Source organism: Agelaius phoeniceus, chromosome 6 (assembly GCF_051311805.1).
Source record: "Agelaius phoeniceus isolate bAgePho1 chromosome 6, bAgePho1.hap1, whole genome shotgun sequence".
NCBI classification, from domain to species: Eukaryota; Metazoa; Chordata; class Aves; order Passeriformes; family Icteridae; genus Agelaius; species Agelaius phoeniceus.
Genome location: NC_135270.1, coordinates 49,789,690 through 49,812,173, shown reverse-complemented (window position 1 = coordinate 49,812,173; position 22,484 = coordinate 49,789,690). Strand labels below are relative to the sequence as shown.

The window sequence follows — 22,484 nt, the reverse complement described above, 5'->3', positions numbered from 1 at the left end:
GGTGGCTGTCTTGGTGCACAAGGAGTGCACCAACCTGTTAAATCACTTTTAACAGGTTTTGTTTTGTAGACACATGCTGTTTCCACAGGTTTCCACACCTGTTGGAAATCTCAAACAGCTTTATAAATGTTGAATGACTTTCTTCTAGAAGATGTATATTTAAAGGCTACAGCTTTTGTAAAAACATAATTCCCACACTTCACTTTGTGAGTTTTCCTCTGTATTATAACACCCAATATTGAATGAAAAATATATTTCTATTTTGTGAAGAAAAATTATCTCCTATGAAGACATAGCCTGTAAAGTTCTTCTCGTCTACTTAGGCTTATTTCCTTCCAACTGCACATATTTTTTCTGAGTCAGTTTTAGATAATCATATTATTCTCAGCTAAGTTTTTCAAATGATATATGAAGTACTTATTTTATCCAACAGCTGCCACCAAATCATCTTAAAATGGAAGATTAAAATCCTCAAAGTCAGTCAGTGACAGCATTATACTTGGATATACAATCTTAATACAGCCACGGGTGTAGCAGTTGTGAATGCCATTTGCATATACTACTTCCTCAACATAGGATCTTCTTATGATCTTAAAAATATATGTGAAACTCAGCAGAAAATGAAGAGCAGGTATTACTTTCACAGATAAATTACAGGAAATGGAAAAATGTTTGTCTGTGTGCTTTGAAAACCCATATATTTAATACATTACAGTTTCTAATATGTGCAAGTAAAGTTGGGGTGTGGGGAGGAAGGGAGAACTGGAGGGGTCATGGGATAATAATCATATTTTAGAGGATCAATAGTCTATGAGGAAGGTGTCATTTAATAGAAACCATCAGCCTGTAATTGCAACCCTAATATGATACACTATAAATTGCATGCTCTTTGAGGTTATCAGGAAGTGCAATACTCTGGATGTTTACATGTTCTTTCAATACTCTTCTATATCCAAGTTTAGGCTCTTTCTTTTCTTCACAGCTTTAATGGTCTTCTAATACTGCTTTGTGTGGTTTTGTTTTGTAATTTAATGTATTATACACAAACTCATGAGGTTGAAGAGAACCAGCTAGGAATATTTTCACAAAAATATATTTTGGTTTATAGAGTGAGGAATAATTTAACAGGTATGAACACATACTATGAACAAATACTTAGACCCGTAATTTATTTAATCTCTGACATTGTATTTCTCTTTCTAAATATCTACTGTACAAACTTTTCCCAACCAGTTCTCATAAAGTACAACACCATTGCATGGGTGATCATTATTAAGAGTTAAAGTTTTGATTTAAACTGTTTCAAGCTGAACAAAATGAAACAAATTGTACTGTTATGCAAAATTTCCTTAATAAGTTATTGTTTAGTGTAATTTCACAAATATTTTGTGATGAAATCCAGAACAAGGAGAGAATCCTCACTTAAATTGAATGTACAGAAATGTTTCCTCCAATATGCCCATTTCTTAGAATGCTGTTCATCTCATAGACCTTACACTTTCAAGGGCATAAATATCAGAAAGAACAGTGGTATTCATAACCAAACCAAAGAAAACAGATATTTTCCCACTTTTTATTTTGTTATCTTTTTTTTAATTTCAGCTTTGTCCATCAGCTAGTTATTTAAAACTTCAAATTTTCTTCCCAAAGAACTTATTTATTCTTGTCTCTCCCTGGTGAAGATATAGGGCTAATTTATATGCAGCAAACACATAAAAATTCCACAAGATTCTGCATAAATATTTCTCTATCCTTTCATACAATATTTCATTGTTACAGAACTTGATTTCTCTACAGTTTTAACTAAATACATGTTCTATACCTTTTAATAAATCATAAGAGAATACCTATTAGATGAAAAGAAAGAAAAGTTAAAAATGCTGATATGGATTTCCTATATCAAAAAAGATTTGCTATTTTTCCTGTAGCAAAAGAAAAAAAGAAAAAAGGAATAGCTGCTAAAAAAAATTCTCTCTATCAATCTAACAATTTTAGAGCCCATTTTATGCATAACCTAATTCAACATACAGCAGAGATGCCTTGCCCATTGTCCTGGGGTGACTGTATGATCCAATATCCTCATTATCTGTTTTTTTTCTGCTCAGAAATAGATCCTGTAGCTTTAAAAACTGTAAAGCTGTATGGTTTTCCCCTAAAAGAGCATGTTACAAAGATTAGGGCAACAAAAAATGTCATCTTAGCAGTTTTGTTGGCCTATGCTGGTGGAAAATTAGAGACAATAAATATTTTGTCCTCTAGTCTGGTATTTCCCATGCTGTCAAAAATGATTATAAAGGTCTTTTTAGGTTCAGGTTAGGAAAAAAAAAAGAAATTATAATTTCTCAATTTAGGGAAATACATCAACTTCTAAATTATTGTAAAGTAGGGCAGATGCACCAAAAGCACTTTTAGAATGGTAACTTTTCATTTTCCTGTTTCAGCATTAAAATTTAGAGATTAAATTCTGTTCTATTTCCCTCTAGTGACTACTTTCATTGAAATAGGATTTCATTCAGATTTATTGTGAAGTAGCAGAATGGGAGATGACCCCTTAAGGCAGCCACTCATTACTCTTGTAGCAAATTATGTAATTTCTGAATTTGATTTCCAGTGCACATGAGGCATAAGACGTGCTGTAGTCAAAAAGAACAGGGACGAGGATCTAACATAGAGAAGGGCTTTATTCAAGTTCTCTAAAATGGATTTTGAAAATGCTTTTAGTTTTGGTATCTGCTGCTCTGTGAACATGTGTTTTGAGATCAACTTCCATGAATTCAAGTGAGACTTACCATTTTTCTCATGTTAGGACAGGTTTTGAATAGTATGAACCAATTACTTTCACATAAAAAGCTGAATGCCTATTTGACACATACCTGGGCAGGCATTGGAAATCTGCAGGCATTGGAAATTTTGCTCCAGGTTTATGACCTTTGAGAAATTTTACCTATTATTCATTCTTTAGTGCTGGGAACTTAGAGCAGAAGAGTAAAATAAAACCAATTCTAAGAAAAGCATTGCCAGAATTCTTTGCCCATCCCTTTTCCTTCCTTTTCTAGCCCCAAATTTTATTAAAATAAAAATTTTTTAAAAAAGTGGTGGTGGGGAAAGCTTTTACAAGAAAATAAAGGTGTTTTTTTTTCCTTTTCTAACAGCAAGAAGAAACATATAGCAATTCCCACATGGAGTAATACAAGGGAACACAAGTAATTGTGTGTTCAGGCCTACTGCCATCACTAAAGACAATCTCTTGTATTCCTTAAGAAAAATTTTTGACATCAGCTCATTGAATTTTAAAAATGAATCTTCATTTATAATTTGCACAAACCCCTGATGCTGTGCAAGCCCACAGGCCCAGCCACCAGCAATGAGTGTGAATGTCTCAAAGCCATGGTAAGATAGGGATGATTCCTAGGTCATCCTTTCCATGTGCTTCCCAGACTGCCAGTCAACAGATCACCTTAAACCATGAAACCTTCTGCCTGGCACCATGCTTTCTTTTCCAGAAAATGTGTTTGAAACAGTATAAAGGTAATATGGAACTAAACACAGCTTTGCACAACTTAGTAGACCTTTCCTGATCACATTTGAGACCCAGAAGACACAATGGATTGATCTTTGTAGGTGTTGTGCCTCTAATTACTGTGGCTGGATAATCTTTCCCCTTTAGCTAAACAAGTTACATCAGAACTAAAGCATTATAAGTCAGTTCTGGAGGTTTTCCTTGCTTTCTTTTGGTTCTGTACTAACCAGGAAACAGCACTCCAGGTTGGACAAGGAATTTTCCATCCTTTCCACCCTCACTGCATTTGCTCTGCCTACAGCCCTAATACATCTTCAGCTACTAGTGAACAAAACCATGATGTATCCACATGCATCTTTGCCTGTCTCTTGTCAGGTACTCCACTGAAAACAGAATTATAGGAAGTACTTAACAGAAGAACCTTTTGTAGTGAACCCATTATCTTCTGAAATGTCTTTATTTCAGTGCAACTGCCTTTCCATTCACTTGATTTGTATTTCCTGTCACAGTCTAAGGAATTTCTATATTATTTTCATTTCATAAATCCATCATATGAGATTGGTTTAAGAAAGTCAATAATATTATATCTTTTTCTTCATTCATCTTGAGAAAGAACATTTTTTTTAACTTCTACATTAATGATGAAAAATTGACTGCAGTTTTGCTGAAGAATTTACTTATTAAAATCTGAATTAATCATATAAAAGGGAAATCCTCATTGCCTTATAATGTAGTATCCACAAGATCTGAAAAGTGAGTTTCTTTGTCTTGGGTTTTGTCTTTGCTCTCATAATCTTGTTTATTTTTCTCTGCAATAATACTACTTCTGGTCTATGAACTACCCTGGATATAGTATTTAAAGTAATAATTACATGGTTCAGAAAATTTGTCCAAATGTTTTATGATTTACTAAATTAAAATCAAATCTTAATTTCAGATTTAAAGAAAATACATGTAATTTTTGTTCATTTTCAAGGGGAAAATATAGGTCATTTTCTGCTTAAGAAACCATACTGAAGTCATGGGATTTATACCAACAGATAATTTGACTGAGAAGGTACCAGACTTTGAATGCTTCCATATTGCCTAATTTAATTATTTAGCAGACATTATATATCTTGTTGGGTTTTCACTGAAAAATAAAACAAAGACATGTTCTCTGTGTATCAAGGATAACTGATATTATTCTGAATCCTTAGTGATGTGGGAATAAAAACCTGCTAAAATGTTGAAGGTGAAAGAAAATTGTCATGTTTTGGTCACAAAGATAAGGTGGACAATGCATTTTCTGGGCAACGAGCAAAAATAGGAAGAGCAAAGGGCAGGTTTGGGGTGGACTCTTCCATCATCCAGACCACTGGGAAAACAGGGAAGCAGGAACATATTGGTAACAAAGTCTTATGGTGATGTATCTGTTTCTACAAAAGCTAAAGAAAGCAAATAAAGGAAAAGGCCCCTGACTGTGCCCCTGACCAGCCTGGAAGAACAGGTTGAGATTGTGCAGATGCAAAGTAACCTGTCAGAGTGACCATGAAATAGATGACAGAATTAACAAGCCTCAGATGGTTAGAAGGGAGAACACAAACATCATAAATCACGGAGCTCAGGACAGCAGACTGCAATAAACACTTGGACGTGGAAGTGCTAGATTTTTACATAATGTCAGTAAAAAGGGGAGTAGGAATTGGAGAGAGCTGGTAGTGCTGTTAAAACAAACAAAAACAAAAGGAACAAAAAATAGGACAATTCATTGTATACTGAACAAAGTATCCTGAACTAGAGTGTCAACAGTCTAGGAATAAAAAGAAAGGCAAAACATAACTTGTGACAAAGTAAAACATAGGAGAAAATTTATTACTATTAGAATATTAAGAAAAATGCTGGTCTGTTCCTCAACAGGAATCTTGAGAAGGTCACAGTGTTAATGTCATCTTTGCTTCCCTCTTCAGTAAAAATGTCAACTCTGATCTTACAGCTAAGAAAATGAGCTGCAGAGATAGAGATGAGTAATAAAACCAGAACAATAGGTAAATGAGAGGTTCCAAGATAGGCTCAGTGGAAATTCTCCGTAGGTATTTTCCTTCAGCCTGCCTTTTTTCCCCACAGATGATAAATCATTATGTTTTGAAAACCAGTCAAAAATAAATTAGGCTTCACAGAACTCAGAAAAACCACATCTAATTAAACTACATCTAATTAAAACTACATCAAAAAAAAAAAAAAAAAAAAAAAAAGAAAAAAAGAGGAGAGAAGACTTCTCCTTCTCAGCCTACTTTCAGTTTTAGAAAAATCTTGAAATTAAGAGTCAAACAAACCATTCACAAACACCTAAAAGACAGAAAAGTCATGACTGCCTGCATGGACTTTTCAACCTTACAATATCAAATAATAGTAAATTAATCTTTGTATGAGATCAGATTTGCTAAAGTGTAACAATGAGAAATAAATAAGACAAAAATAACCAGTCACAAGAGGAGCTGTTGGTCACAAGATAACATGAAGTTGGGTGGGAGTGCTGTTCTGCTGAAAGGCTCTGGAGAGGGATCTGGACAGGCTGTATCCATGGCTCAAGGTCAGTGGTGTGAGATTCAACAAGACCAAATGCCAGTTCTGCACTGGGGTCTCTCACAACAGCCCCACAGTGCCACAGGCTGGGGCAGAGTGGCTGCAAAGCTGCCTGGTGGAAAAGGACCTGGGGGTGCCCTCTGACAGCAGCTGAACATGAGCCAGCTGTGCCCAGGTGGCCAAGAAGGCCAATGGCATCCTGGCCTGTGTCAGCAATGGTGTGGCCAGCAGGGCCAGGGCAGGGATTGTCCCCCTGTACCCAGCACTGGTGAGGCCACACCTCAAATCCTGTGTTCTGGGCCCCTCAGGACAAGAAAGACATTGAGGGCAACAGAGCTGGGGAAGGGTCTGGAGCACAAAGTGTTGTGAGGAGCAGCTGAAGCTGTTTAGTCTGAAGAAAAGGAGGCTCAGGGGGGTCTTGTCTCTCTCTTCAACCACCCAAAAGGAAGCTGTAGCCAGGTGGGGACTGGTCTCTTCTCCAAAGCAACAAGCAACAGGACCAGAGGAAATGGCCTCAAGCCGCAGTAGGGGAGATTTAGATTGGATATTAGGAAAAGCTTCTTCACTGAAAGGGTGGTCAAGCATTGGAACAGGGAAGGGAAAATGCTGCCAAGGGAAGTGTGTAATCACCATTCCTGGAAGCATTTAAAAGACATAGACTGGCACTTATGGATATGGGTCAGGGGAGGGCTTGGCAGTGTTAGGATGGTGACTGAACTTAAGGATCTCAGGAGTCTTTTCCATTGTAAATGATGCTCTGATTGTATAAGTCAAAATTAAACTTCACTGATTTGAGTATCCTTTCTCTGATAGAAGCCACTAGCAAGTGTCAAGGAAGAACATGAAAAAAGCATGGTAAGAATGTATTTAACTTTTATGTGGTATCCTGGTTTCAACAAATATGCAACTTAATGACTTTCAGAGCTGGAAGCTGCATCAAAAACTATTTTGGGATATTCCATTCAAAATTAAAGTATATTAAAGACAATATTGCAGAATCTGATACATTTTCAAAAATCACTTATATAACAGGATGAATATAATTGTTATATACAAAATAAAATATGTTGTATTTTGTTATATACAAAATGCTACCAAAATTAAAGAAATTTTGAGTACTGAAAGATCTAGGAATAAAACTCCAAGTAATCTTAAAAAGTTGAAGAACCTTCGTGAAAAACCAGGATTCATATTAGAGGGAAAAGAAAAAAAGTTATGCATTTAGATTACACTACACAGATAGAGGATAGAGAATGACAGATCTGCTCTGCTGTAAAAGATCTGAGGATTAAAATGGATCAGATCAGAGCACATGCCAATAACACTGCCAAAAGCAAACATAGTGCCTAAATGAAAGGCTGGCTGGAAGAGCTGGTGCAGCATCCATTGGAGTAGGTTTTCAGTTACAAGCACTGCTCCTCCAGAATAGTCTAGGTCATCTGAAAGGGGCTAAGAGAGAGGAATGAATGATAGAATTCAATAAAATATTGTTCAAGAAGGGCTGAATGGGTCATATAATCTAAATGACAGACATTTGAAAGGAACTTTAACATTTTTCAGATGTGAAAAAAGCAGCTGTAAGGGACTAAGCAATTCTCCATGAACACTACACATAAAGCAAGAAGTTTCTCACATATATACCACCAAGGAAAATTCAAAGCAAGGTCTTGGAAAAACTTTTGGACAACCAAAGTTATTCACAAAGCAGCTCAGTCTTCATCACTGGAGTTTATCTAGGAAAAGATAGACAAGCACCTATCAAAAAAGGTTTAGGCATAAATGACACAGCTTCATGTTAAGGGAGTTGCCATCCTGGGTCTTTTCAGGTTTGGTTGTTTTGTTTTGGTTTTTTGTTTTTTTTTTTTGTCTCCTTTTAGTTGCTTTTCTATCTGTTTTTGCAGAGGCAAATATCTACTTGAACAACTCACCAATGGATGTTGTAGAGTCTCAAGTAATTCTAATTACATTTGAAAATACAAGTCCTTCTTATGAAATACACTGTCTGGCAAAAGTTAGTATATGTGGCTTTATAAGGTCTTTCCTTATTTTTTTCTGAAGGAGACTACATTACATGCTTTTAGTGCTTTCTTCTGGCCTTACTACCTAGATGTTATGAATAGAATAACTGAATACTGTTGAGTACTGCAACACATTGCCCAGAGATGTTATAGAATCTTCAGCCCTGGGCATTAGGCTGTAATTGACCCTGCTTTGAGCACCAATTTGAACTGCAGAGTCTCCAGAGGCCCCTTCCAGCTTCAGCTCTTCTGATTCTGTGAGATCCTGTGATTTCTAGATTGCAACTACATTAAGTGCATCTTATCACCCTGAGTCAAGTGAAAACTCTGAAGCATTCAAGAATGAAAAGAAGAAAAATCGATGTGAAGAGCATTTTCTCTCCTGTCATGGTCCACATGGCTTTTTTTTTTGGTGATGTATCCTAATTATTTTTGTTCCAACTGGATTGCTTTTCTAATGAAAATTAGGCTGTTTTCTGCATTATGAGTGTGGGAAATGAATCTGGTACAAGTTACAGACCTTGTGAGATGCCACCCTGTATGTATGTGATAAGCAGTGATACAAAAACTAGAAGGCGATTTGGTAAAATAGAGAACATGATGAGATGCTCTGTATGAATTGGGAACTATAAAGACCAATTTAGCACAATAGTTTAGAATGGATAATATGAAATTTTAAATGAGAAAAAGTTAAGTTTTCAATGGAATTTGCTTAAAAGAAAAATAGACAAAATACTGGAAGATGTTAAGTGTGCAAAAAAAACCAGGGAATGAAGGCAAAACCAGGAGGAGTCAGCTTCCAAAGCTCAGTGAGGGCTGCTGTGTGATTCTAGGCCCTCTCCACTGAAATCTGGAGTTGTGTCATATGCAAGTCACATCTTTGATATAAACCTAACCCTTCTGTGAATGAGATTTTTTTAGTAGTGGTTCTTTTTAAAAGCTCACAGAGAAGGTTTACCTTTATCCCCAGGACAGCAGAAGCAGAACCTATCTAACCCACTTCTCTGTTAAGCCCATATTTTCAGAATAAGATTCACCTCCTTTGATTTATCTGATCCCTCAGCAGAAACCACAGACCTGGATAGTGGAAACAAATCCTTCTCATGATGCAAAGAAGAGATAGATGCTTCTGAGTGGGAGTGAGAATCACAAGTAAACCAGCAAGCACTAAGCTAACCAGGGGAAGTAGTGTGACATGGTGTCCCCTTACTGAAACTCTGAGCTAAAAGCTTGTGCAAGCCTGACAATTAGAGACTCAAACCATGTCCTAGATGTTGGCACTTGTGCCAAGTACTTTGGAAACAGAACACTCCTTAATTCCTTTAAATGGCTGAAAAATGCAAGTGGTGATTATAATTTATGTTATAGATTAGAAGTTAAGTGCTCTTATGCAGGAAATAGAAACTCTGAATATGAGACCTTCCCCAGCCTGGTGGTTCAAACTCAAAATTTCCATCTTCCATCAGAACAGCTTATCAATTTTAGAAGGAAGCTTTGGATGAGAATTGCTTTCCTGCAGAAGCTCTGTCATCATGCAATAAAGAATTCACTGTTCCCATATACTAAGAAATTTACTACTCAAATTTACTAACAAATTGAGAATGTAATTTCATTTTTAAATGAAAAATAAAGGCAAAGTCACTGTTACAGAGAATTCATCTGTGAATGGCAAATTGCCTCCCGAAGCAAATGCACTCATTATGCTCAAAGAAAGGATGAGATCTCCCACAGTTAAATAAAACTAGTAGGAAAAATAATTGCTTGATAAATCAGAGTAATTAAATTTTGCACATGTGAATGCTACTGCACCTCTGTCTTCAGTACAAGGCCAGCCCTGTAGCAGAGAAACAGCACATAAAGCTCAGCCTTCACTCCCTGAAAAATGTACTACTGAAAGAAATAGCACACCTTTTCCCTTTTAGCTCTTCACTAATGAGGAATGGGAAATCTTGCCCCACAAATCTATTGGGATCAGAGCAGCCAGAAACTGTGATGATGCTATCTAGTTCCAGTTCACCTCCTGCAAACATTCCACCCATCATTAGTGTGTCTTCTAACATTTAAAAAACACAAAGCTATAGACTCTGCGTTTCTTTGGGAACCTGTCTGACAGGTCATTTATTAGTTGGTCTGTCTTATGTGTTAATTTTTGTGTTCCAGGTAAACAACTGTTTCCCCTGATAAACTTCCATAGGAAGAATAAAGTTCTGCCACTATCCTTTAAAATTTCAAAAGTTAATTCTTGACCATTTAAACAATTTTTGTGTTTAGGCTATTTAAACACAGTTATCTACATCTAGGCATGCACACATTCATCAGTTTTCCATTTGCCTGCTGCAGTCAGCAGAAACCCAGCCAATGCAACCTAGAGCACAATTGAGTTCACCCCAACCAAGGGGAGCAGCAGCTGCTGAGCTGAATCACTCGCTCAGCTCCAGCGACTCCAGCCTTGATCTTTATTGACTCTAACTTTGATACTGAGGGCTCAATCCCCACACAGAAGGAGGCAGTGCACAGCATAACCTGCCTGTCCTGTTGGCAATACATCTTGCAGAGCTGTCAAGGTGCCTTGCACACTGCAGGGCATCTGAAATGCCAGCAGTTCCCATGTGAGGGTGACTGAAGGAAGCCTTTAGGCCACAAACAGACTCCTGCAGGGAGGCATAACAAATTTAGGTATCTTGCTTGTCAGCTGAATCTCTGGAATTCAGGAATTTGAACAGCTTTATCTGCAAAGGCCATGGCACTGCCACAGGAGCAGTAGCACTCATAAGAAGTGGCTTATTCTGGTTTCCCTCCTATTCAACAGGCTAACAGGAGGAAAGCACAGCACAAGCTCATTCATATCTATTCCTCAGGAGTACAAGCATGCCTTGCATACTCTGTCTTCAGAACCAGTCAAGCAGAAATCACCAGCAATTACTTTCACAAGAGTTACAGAAGAATGATTTTGGGCTTAGGGTCATTTTAAGGCACAGCTATATGATCAGATTTAGATGATCATAAGTTAACTCCACATTTTATGTCACCTCAGGTTCACAATGCATTTAGACAGAATAACCTTATTACAGAATAACATGTGAACTAAAAATTCACACCTCTCAGTTTATTCATGCAGGCTCAGTAAATGGCAAACTGGGCTACAGTCCAAGCTGGAACTGGCCTGTGCTGCAGAATCTTGGGCAGAGAGGGCATCAGATACCAACCTTTGTGTATTTAGGTATACTCAGATACTTTGGTGCTGTCCCCCCTCACTGCAAGATCACCAGGAATTTGGTATATTGGAACATCAGGCAACAAAAGACTCATGAAGCACTGAGAGAGCATATCTATACAGAAACATGTATTCACCTTTTGGCAGTCCATTTTTGACAAAAGGAAAGTAGCTTTTTATTAAGAGAATCTAAACAAAAAATAGTCATTTTCCCAAAAGCTTAATGTTCTGTAAATATCAGTTCCCTGAGCAATTTCCTTAAAAAAAGTTCAGATAATCTTATTACTCATGTGATCTGTGCATTTAGTCTCCTTTTAACTTCTCCACTACAGCATTTCTGTAGGAATTGGCCATAATAAATGTGATTATGGATGCAGTTTACACAGGTATAGCTCCTGATATAACTTATCCATTTGGTGGTTAGCTATTCTTTTAGTCTAAATATTGCCAGATGACTGAGCAAGTTCTTTGAGCTTCTTCCCAACATGCCTCTTGTGTGTATGTGTCGTGTCTGGCAAAAACTGTAATGTCCACTGAGAGAAAGAAGACATGGAGCAGATGCTCAACTGCATTTCTTTCCCTGCTTGACTGCAGTGACTGCTCTGAGGAATAAACAATCCACTCAGTAAAACAAACTGCTGCAAATGCTCACTATGGGCTCTATCATTTGATTATTACCTTGTTTATACTCTTTTCCTAAACAGGTTTATTCAAATTCCCCTACCAATCTATACCCTCCTGAATTTTTATCAGCTATATCTCTTCCCTCCAGGCAGAGCCCACACTTCCTTTTTGCTACAAGACTTTTTTATCTGCACGTAGGATTGGATTTTGTGTTTGATTTTGTAAGGTACTTATTCTTGGAATTAGTTCCTGCTTTTTTATTAAGGGATGGCATGTTCTATAAAGTATTCCATCTCTAAATCAGACAGTGAGAGAAAAAAAACGCCATGTCTCCCATTTTCAGATTTGAAAGAGCAGCTGATGTCAGAAAGGAAGATAAAAAATTTGACCTTATAACAATCTGGTTCATGATGACGCTGCCTTTTACTCTCAATGTCCAATTTATCTCAGAGCACATGCAGGGTGAAGACTGCAAAGTAAGACTAATGGGTATGGCAGAAACATGTGCAGTAATTCATCATCATAACAAAGCATAGCACAATTATCAAGAATTTCCTGTAGACTTGCCATGATTACATGGAAACAAATTGTTTCGTCTGCTCAGCTAGAAGTGCAAGAATACTGAACCAAAAACCAGAAAGGGATTGTTGCCACCTATATACACAAATTATCCTTTTAGGAAATGACAAATGTACAATTTGGCTTTCTTTTTGGGTTTGTACACTGAAATAGTATTCATTCAGTGCCTGGCCAAATGGGTCTCTATGTTGTGCAGCAGGACACATCACAAAAAACAGGAAGAAGAGGCAGCTGGCTGCAGGGTTTGAGGAGTTAATGGATGTAATCACAATATCTTTTTCCTGCTTTCCAAAGATTTTAGTGCAGCAAAAATTTCAAGTAGAAAGAAGGAAGGGAAACCTTTAATTAGTTGGAATTTACTTATTAAAAAAAACCAAAACAACTTGTCTCTGCTTGGCATATCTTCCTGAGAAAAGACTAACATCAGCATCACTTTGTGACTAATTTGGTTTGGTCCTGTTCCTAGTGTTCAGCTACCTGGAGTACAGTTTAGGCTGCTGTTTATTTGACTCTCCTCCCTGAGGACCACTCTTCTGTAGGAAAATTAAAGCTATGCAATGCTTACACAGACATTTCTTGCACTTCTGCTAGAGAACAAGACCCATTCTGAGTAAGCACTAATAATAGACAACATTGCAAGTAGCTGCTTGGGACTCACATGCCTGAGAGACACAATATTAAAGGAGAAGTCACTGCTGAAAGGAGCAGATAGATTGCATTTGCTATCACAGATCTCTACTGTGTTTCAGTGATCATGCCACTTAGGTAAAGTGGGACTTTGAGAGCTAAAGTCTAATTAAAATAAGTGGGCGTTATATAACCATGCTCAGAAGGCAAATTTTCTGCAATATTCCTTAGTGACTAGAAGCTGCCTTCTTTAAAGCATTTACACAACTCAGCTCTAGCAATTTAATGGTTGGAAGATGATAAGGAAATAAATTAGATTTTGGTACACAGCAGTCAAATTAATTTCAGGGGTATATGTAAGGCTTAGCACTTAAGTCCCTTAACCACATCATGACCCATATCAACTGGAAGGTCCCAGTTTTTCAGGGAAGGCTGGATAGCACACATCACACAATTGCTTTTCAGAAGATGTCATCATGCATCATGACAAAAGTCATGTTTCAAGGAATGCCTTCACTCCACCAGGATATCCATTATGGTCAGGGATGCATTGCTGAGGTTCCAGGGATGCATCTGGCCCAGGGAGTGAATGTAACCTTCCTGTCTTTTCTTTTGTTTTAATTGGTTTGCTTTTGTTCCTTTCTTGATTTTCTTCCTCAAATAATTTCCTTTATTGATCTTGTCTTTTCTCATTTTTGTCTCTTTCCTGGTTACTTCCAGATTAGCACCAGGATGGAAGTCCCATGGGGAGCCCCACTTGGCCCCTTTCTCCTAAGTCCAACAGCCAGCCTTGGCAAAGTGAAGACATTCTTATCAGAAGCAATGGTGGGGAACATTGGTGGGAGGTCTATTTTTGGTGTCACAGGTTGGTGATAACCTGTCACACTACTGCAGTCCAGGTAATGCTGCAGCCACTGTGCTCTGCCAGCCCTTCTCTGCCAGCCATGAAGGAGCCAGGTAAGGTGCAAAGACACCTAAGTTCACTCACTCTGTCTGAGCCTGCTTTGCCAGCATTGCTTCCTTAAGGAATGCTGCACAGAACTCAGTCCCCAGGGAGGGGGAGCCTGCTGCTATCAACCCCATCAAGGAAAATATATCAGCCTCAAATTAATTTCACTGTATGGATGAATTCTGCCAAGTTCCTGGAATTTTCACAAACCAGTTTCATCTACCCTTAATTTACTGATCTACTTTTTAAAATGTAAACAACTTTCAAATAAGATTTTATTGCATTTGGATATAATTCTTGTCATGTTCTGTACTTTTCTGCTTCGTTTCCAAAGAATGTTGTGATGATTAACTCATGCATTATGTGATGCCATGTGTAATGCTCCCTTGTGACAATAACTCAAATTGCTATTTTCATGCTATCTTCCTGTCTCTCACTCTTGTTTTATTTTTACTCTATCCTCTTACTCATTTGAATAGAAATATTTTCAAGAATATATTTCTGTCTCCTTTTGCCAATTGACTGTCAGCTCACAGTCTAGAAAAATGGGTAAGTGGAAACATCCAGCTCCCACAACTTTACTTCCAGTTGCTACAGAGCTCACTTTCCCAGGAATTCTCCTGGACCTTCATATGCAGAGCTCAGTCACTCACCAAAACATCAGCAAGTTTTATGGGAACTCTTTGAATGCCTGGTTAGCAAGGTTTCAGCTCAAACAAGCAAGGAGCAAGCTCATACTTTACAACTTTGTTATATTCAAAATGAGATTCAGTACTTTTAAACCTTCATTCTGGATATCAATAGGAAAGAGAGCTTCTGGATGTTAACTGATCATGGATGAAATGGAACTTATTATTTTGAATATTAATTATTCTTAACCTGAATAAAGATGCAGATAAATCCATTTCATTTTACCATTTGAAGAAATAGGACTAAAATTTAAAGTCTCATAATTCTGACAGTGATGTAGGAACTCATATAACATGCATGGAGAACCCACAGCAATGGAAAATCCAGGAGAGAAGAAATAGACAGCAGAAGACATGCAATCAAGAGAAATTTGAGGTTTCTCTTGAATTCTAGTTGTCCTTGATCACATCAGTAATAACCTGTTACTATTCACCAACTCCATATCCCAAATCTGTGTAGAAAATGGTAAGAAAACTAAGGACAGGAAAACTCAGCTTTCAGGAGCAGGCATAATTTAATCACCTATTTTCCACCAAGTGTTCTGTGCACAATTGTCCCAACAAAGGAGAAACCAGAATAAAACCAGAAAAGTCCATGCAAATAGATGTTTGAGGTTAATAACTCTTGTGAGCCTATCCAGGGCTGGCACTAGAAAACTCTATCATTCCATAACAAGAAGTACAGTCTAAAAAGACTGATTTAGATTTTAAGTTCACCTCCTTGTGAGAGCAGGACTGTTCTCAAAGTACTCTAAGCAGTAGTTTAACTTTAAATACACAAAGGAATGGCTTTGCTCTTCCTTGTCTTGAAATCTACCCAGGTTTGGAATTCAGTATCTACTCCTCAGTGGCTTTTTGCTGTTCTCCACTTCCAGTTGCTATATATACAACAGAAAACTGAAATTCACATTAGGTGGGCCTGTATGAGTGTGCTCAATCAGTAAAAATGTTTCCTGCATATAGGGGCTCTATGGATGCAGCCTCAATAGCTGCCAGACATTGGGATGGCAAAGGCCTGTGTGCTTGTGTCTCTCACACCACAACCTGATCACCTGTTCTTTTATCCTACCACTCCCACAGAGGGAGCACCCCAAGGAACATCTCCAGCCAGACTGCTCCTCCTTGCTGTCAAGGTCACTTACAGACATTAGGAGATATTCATCTATCCTTAGCCAGTAAACTGAAAGACATTTCACTTTCTTTGTACATCCTCATCTAATAATGTTTCTCTCTGAATTGCCTCCAGTTCACTGCACTGTTAATTAACTTTTATGCACTACCAGAGATGAATGCATCTCAGCAGTGACTTAAGTGATTTCTCTACAGCTTGTGTTTCAGTTTCCATTCATAAAACAGTTCAACCTATATTAGTCAAAATTGTCCCCCTTTGTAATATTTTTGCATTTCCATAGTGTCTCTCATTGTAAAGTAAAAAAGGACAGAGCAACAGAGGAAGTAAAACTTTAAATACCACTATTTGTCTTTGACTGAAACACTCCATTTGGTTAGGGGAAAAAAACACCATTCTCTGAGTGTTTGTCAGCTCTGTACTTTCTACCTGCCATTTGCATTATTAAACAACAATATCTGAGTCTTGCCTTAAATAACAATATAATAGGACCTTAGTTGTTTAGCAACATTGTTTTAAGCTGAAGTTTCATACAAAAAAAACCAACCCCAAAAAACCCACATAAGCACTACAAAATGTGTCACTGTAGCAAGGTTTTCTTTAACAGCCTGCAAACAGCACACAGCTTTTCCTGCACATTTTAAGGACATATCTAGAGTTCACAAGCACTTTCAATTTTATCACCTAATTATTAAAGAGACAATTTGCAAGAGTAAACAGTTCATACACCATCTGAAGCTCTTAGCACTACAATGAACACGGATATAAAATTATTTTGTTACATAATAGCAGAACATGTCTGACTTACACAAATGTTGAATCATTTAGAGCTTAAAGCTGAGGTTTCCCACACTGGTGGTCTATAGATTTCTGTCAGTGGTCTGCAGCTGAAGGTTTATTGTTGTCTGGGTACACAGTATTCATTCCCTATGGACAGTGGGGAGAGAAGAGATTAATAACAAACAAACTGACCAAGAAAAAATACTTCAGTTTATCAGCAGCAGTAAAATATTTTTTTTGCTAAAGACTGTAGTCCTACAATTTCTGCTAGGAATTTTTGCATTTGATTCTGATTTTGTCAAACATATTGTTTATACTGAAATTTTCTTTTTCAGACTGTTTCCTCTTTTCTAATATATCCATTTATGAGAAAAAACCTGCACAAGATGTTATTTATAGGGCATTTTCAACAGGAATTTGGGACAAAAAAAGTGATTTGTTTTAGGATAGGCTGAAGTATGTTTTTCAAACAAATAACATGTTCAACAGTTTTGGTTTGTCCTACTCCAGAAAAACCATGTCATATTTCAGTATACATCATTTCCATAAACAGTTGCTCAATTTGGCACAGTGTTATATATATGTAGAAAACACTTGGCCATGGTTTTGTCAGAACTGCCTCTGTGACTGTCACAGCTCCCCTTTATTCTTCTGTCATTGTTTGCTCATCTTATTAACATCATTCATTCTAATTTCCATGCTAATAAACGCAATTTAAAAGCCACAGATAAAAAGAGAAACCAACATGTACTACTACTACTACAGAAAAAAGACCTTCAAATTCTGTCTCAAAAACACATTTCAAATTACATTTTTTTTTAACCAGTGATGGCTAAAATCAAGTTCAGGAATACATTCAAGAATATTTGTTTATTAAAACATAAAAACTTTCCACTACCACAAAGTTAAGATTCAATTGCTCAACAATCACAACCAATTCCAAACTTTCTCAGGTCTAATGAAACCACTGCTTTAACTGTATTAGTTATCCAAGTAGTACAACTTGCACTGCAGGATATAAAAGATTCATGTCAGTAGAGATTTAAGCTCAGAAAAGTAGAACAATACTTAATGGTTAATGAACTGCATTGGAATATTCCTTAAAGCAATTTCTCTTTTTCTATGTCTGTGTTACACTGGGTTTTATTTCATCCAAGCCAAGTGAAAACTTAAAAACTTAAACAAGTTAGGGGTTTACTGCTACCCCAAAATTCAAGAAGAATGTGGTCATCCACATTTGTTTCACAGAGAAACTTCTTTCAGACAAGCAAGAAATTGTGAGACTTCCTGGTTAGCCCTAAGCTTAGAAGCAGTAATGAAAAAGAATAACTCTAATGAAAGCAGCAGATGAAGTAGGAAGAATCTTTCCAGAAGTGTAATTTTGGATGCTGAAATATACTGTAGTGAGAAGCAACCTGCATGAAAGATACACTGCAGTTCTTCCTAAAGCCTCTGTTTTGGTTTTCACCTAGTGAGACAACAGTGAACAATGGAACAATGGAAACAATAATTATACTGGCATCCCATGTTTCTGCTCTTTTAATAGTATTTCCTCTCAAATATTTAATTCCACAGCTGCATTCTCTGAATATTTTAAGCTTGATTATAGAATTCCTGCAACCTGTTTTATACTGTTTTTGCCAGGCAATAACCCAAAAGAATGAAAACAAGCTAATACTTGGAGAGGTGCTGTGAGCATACTCACATGCCACATAGCCTAGCCACAAGTACCTAACAGAATTCACAGTGCCTTCTATGAAATCTAATGCTTGGGAAAGCACAAAAAAATTGATTTAGCTATCAGTCTTTTGTCTGAGTTCACCACAAATTTTCAATTTCCTCCAGTTACCTTGATGTCCACAGGAAAAAAAGCTTGTGTTCAATTGACACCTTTCATTTTCTAGTCTCAGATTGTTGTGCAGCTCTTGGCTTACATGCAGTGGGGTCAGGTAGCTCAAACTTGGCAAAACTGGGGGTTTCTGCCAGATTTGATGGACAACATCATTCCTTTCAGTGCAAACAATTCTGTCTTCTCTAGCCTGTGGATTTCCTTTCATTGTCTATCATTTTGCTTTTCACACATACCACACTTATCCATGTATGTCTTCATCTAAGCATACTTGCATGGGCTACAAGCACATGTCCTGCTTCAACCTCATTCTACTTTTATCCAACATGGTGTTGTCAGCAGCTGCCTGTTGGAACTACTGCTCCCACTGTAACTCAAACCTGTTTTGGTACACACAGCTCCCTGTCTCTGCCACCTTCAAAAATCCAGCATGTTCCTATGCTGGTTTATGCTGCCACAGGGATTTATGCAACGCCACACCAAACCATGTCAGGGAATCAATGTAGATGCAACTTTAACAAGCAGAAAAGCAGTGAGCCCCTTTATTCAACACTGCTGGATTATGTCACCTTCAGGTACTGGTATCACTATAGGATCAGCGTTAAAATTCCAGCTTCAGGAATTCTGATCAGCCCTGAAGTATCAACAATTAATGCTCTAAATACCCCTTAATATAGCAATCTTGTTAGAGATCACAGTGTCTGGAACAGGAAAGCCCAATCCTTCCCAGCTTCATTTTATCTGCATGCAGTCCAATTTTATATTCCCAGAACATGTTCTGGAAGCATCACAAGCATGTTGTCTCAGAGAGAGCAACATCTCTGTCAGTGCCTTCTCCAGTGGGGAGAGGATCCAAGACTTGCGATCCAAGACTTGCATCCAAGACTTGCGATCCCTAGTTCAGCTCAACCTGGAACACCTCAGGAGCTTTTCCCATGGGTTCTTTCTTTCTTATGCATCCCTTATGCTCTCTGTTTTCCTTCGGTGAGCTGCAATTTTTAAACATTGTTTGGACAGACAAGAATCACAGGCTATTTTATTTTTTGATACTGGTGTAGATGGACAGAAGAGAGACATATTTTGATCTTTCTCTAGACTTCATTTTTTGTTCTTTAACAGGTTAGTCTCCTAGTTTAAATAGATAGACAGGCAATTTGAACTTGAAGGATCTGTTTTCTCAGGAAAAACATGATCACCCCTCTAAGTATTCTGCTCATGTGTAGTGATTCATACCAGGCCTTATGCTTTGGAAGGTTTGCAGTTCGAAATGTTAATTAACAGATATAGTCCATTTCCATATGTCTTCCTCTAAAGGTTACTGCAACAACATTTCCTGAATATACTTTAACAATTTAATGGCAGCCTGGCAGTAGTATCATGATAAATAAATTTAAGTGACATACAGGTTGCGGTGGAGAATACAAAGTATAAGAAAGCAATGTACTTTTTATAGAGATGTGACATGAAAAACATTGACCTGTGGTCCCAAGTAATTTTCATAAGACAAAAGCTTTCATGGTAATAAAAACAAATCAGTCAATGTTCTGAAAGACTAATATAATAAACCATCAGGGAAGCTATTCAGCTGTGTTAACTCCATTTAACAAAAGAGGAGTCATTATTATTCAAACTTTAAGTACAAAGTTTGGTGACAACTTCAGCTGCACTATGACAAAGAGATTCTTGATTAATGAGAGATACCTCCAGAACTGGCACGGGGACTCGACATGGAAACACACGCTACCTTGCTGGTCATATTGAACAAAACCAGTTTGACATTAGGACTGGGCTTAAATGACAGGACAGAATTGCAGAAAAGCTGAAGTTAGTGCATGAAATATTACCATACCCAAGAATTTATATACTGACAAGTGACTAGAACATGAGGAAGATGGAATAGGGGTTGGGAGTGCCAATATTTTTTTTTATGGGATGGAGAAAAAGAAAAGAAGAGGGAAAAAAGTACTTTTAGTCTAAATTGAATCTTAACAAATGGATACTACACTGCTTTTCAAGAGAAACAAAATTATGCTTTATAATTTTATTTTTGAGGCTGTATTGCTATAGCCACTGAGAAAGGGAGAAATTAAGTGAATTACAAGCAATTTGGGGTACAGGTAGAAAAGAATCACAGGTCATGATTACAAACTGTGCTTTCTAACTGTGGGTTCATCCTTACACACACACTCAGCAGACATCATTTTTTGAGGAGCTTAAATGTTGTAATGATTCTTTTCTTTATGAGGCTCACTCATTTGCAAGCATCTTTGGAGTTCTGGTTTATAAATGAGACAGTATTTGGAAATATCAAGGTACCAAATAGCTAGCTGGAAGTTTTTCACAATACTAAGAAGATCTCATTTTTTATCCACTCCTTTCCTTATCCTGCACTGAATTCTGGAGACTTTACACACTTAACAAACCAGTTTGGTCTTTATCTATGCCACAAGCAACTCCACCTAAACCCAGTTGGGATTTTTTTCCAATTGCACAAGGTCCACTCATTTATGTCAAACACAAACTATCAGCCAGGACTCTGTGGAATATGCCACAAAAAGTTGTGAACTATTTATTTGAGAAGGGATAAATAGACATGCATAGCAGAATATTCAGAATAGCAGAATAGCAGAAAAAGTAGAAAAAACGAAGATAAATGAATGAGTTGTACAGGCAGAGCTGAAAAAGACATTACAGATAAAGATATGCAACATCTCTACCTGACTGACAAAATATAAGGTAGTCAGTCTGTGACTGAAAGGGCTGCAAGAAACAGGAGTGTTAGAAAGTTGTTCAGAAGTCTTGTTCCTGCTGATACAACGTGAATGACTAATTATGATGAATATAATACTGAGGTATTCCACTTGAATTCAGGTCTACCAGGTACCACACAAACAAATTGGTAGACAATTTAATGCCCTGTCATCTTAAGATATGAAATGAAACAGATTTGAGGAAAACAAAATCAGACAATACCCCTGTTATTTGATCTGTGTTTAAAACTAGATTGTGAATAAGTCTTCCAAGACTTCCAAGAACAGCAGCAGGTGCCACATTAAAATATATCATAATAAGAAATGAAGGACTTCACCCTCACAGAAGACAGACAAAGCACTCAAGTATTCTGGACTGCAGGAAAAATTCAGTCTCAGCAAAGATGAAAAACTACTATCCATCTTTAACCAAGTGTAATATTTAAAAGGGACTGCTCTTTAAAATCTGAATGGCCTTTCATGAGCAAATTTTAAATGCTCTGGTATTTTTTCATATCAGATGCCTTCAAAAAATAAAATTAAACCACCATTGCAAAACTGAATTTACATAATGTAGATAAAAACAGTAGTTTCGACTCCCTAGCAAGGATGAATATAAAAAAGCATTGTCTGATTTCAAAAGAAGTTTGTTTTAAGAACTAGTTACTCATGTTATTTATTAAAGCATTTTATATACCTATATTAGTTACTATCAGTTACTTGGATACAATTAGGAGATCCTGTACTTGTTTATGGCCATTATTCAACTTTTCATGAAAAAGGCATGTCATTTACAAGCTTATGATAAATTAACTTTCAAAGGAATTTGTTAGACTTACAAAAATAGCATATCATCCTTATTTTCGAGCCTCAACTTTTGCAGCTGCTATGAAATTAAAACAAAACACAAAAAAACCCAAACCCAAACATTCCAATATGATATTTTGTCATAGGCCAGTTGAATGGTTTTTTCTCTCTTACCATCACCTTTGGAACTATCTCCTTGTTGCAGATTTGAACACAGTGAACAGAGAGCAGCAGTGCAGCATCTGCCACTCCTCAGCCTACATCCCATGCTCAGCTTTTCCTGTAAGTTCAGCAGAGAAGCTCCCATTAAGGAAGAGAGAATGCAATAATGCTGTTGTGTTTTTTGAGGCCAGTTGGTTGAGTTGCTCAGAATTATGGTGCCTG

At 37.2% G+C, this 22,484-nt stretch overlaps 1 protein-coding gene across 3 annotated transcripts in view; it reads right to left on the bottom strand.

Moving 5' to 3' along the window:
* Positions 1 to 22,484, bottom strand: part of TUNAR (transmembrane neural differentiation associated intracellular calcium regulator) — a 162,320-nt gene that overhangs the window by 45,728 nt on the left and 94,108 nt on the right. For all 3 annotated transcript variants that reach the window (XM_077180657.1, XM_077180655.1, XM_077180654.1), the window contains one exon: positions 16,723 to 16,841. The gene's annotated coding sequence lies outside the window, so the exon portion shown is untranslated. The remainder of the gene's footprint in view (positions 1 to 16,722; positions 16,842 to 22,484) is intronic.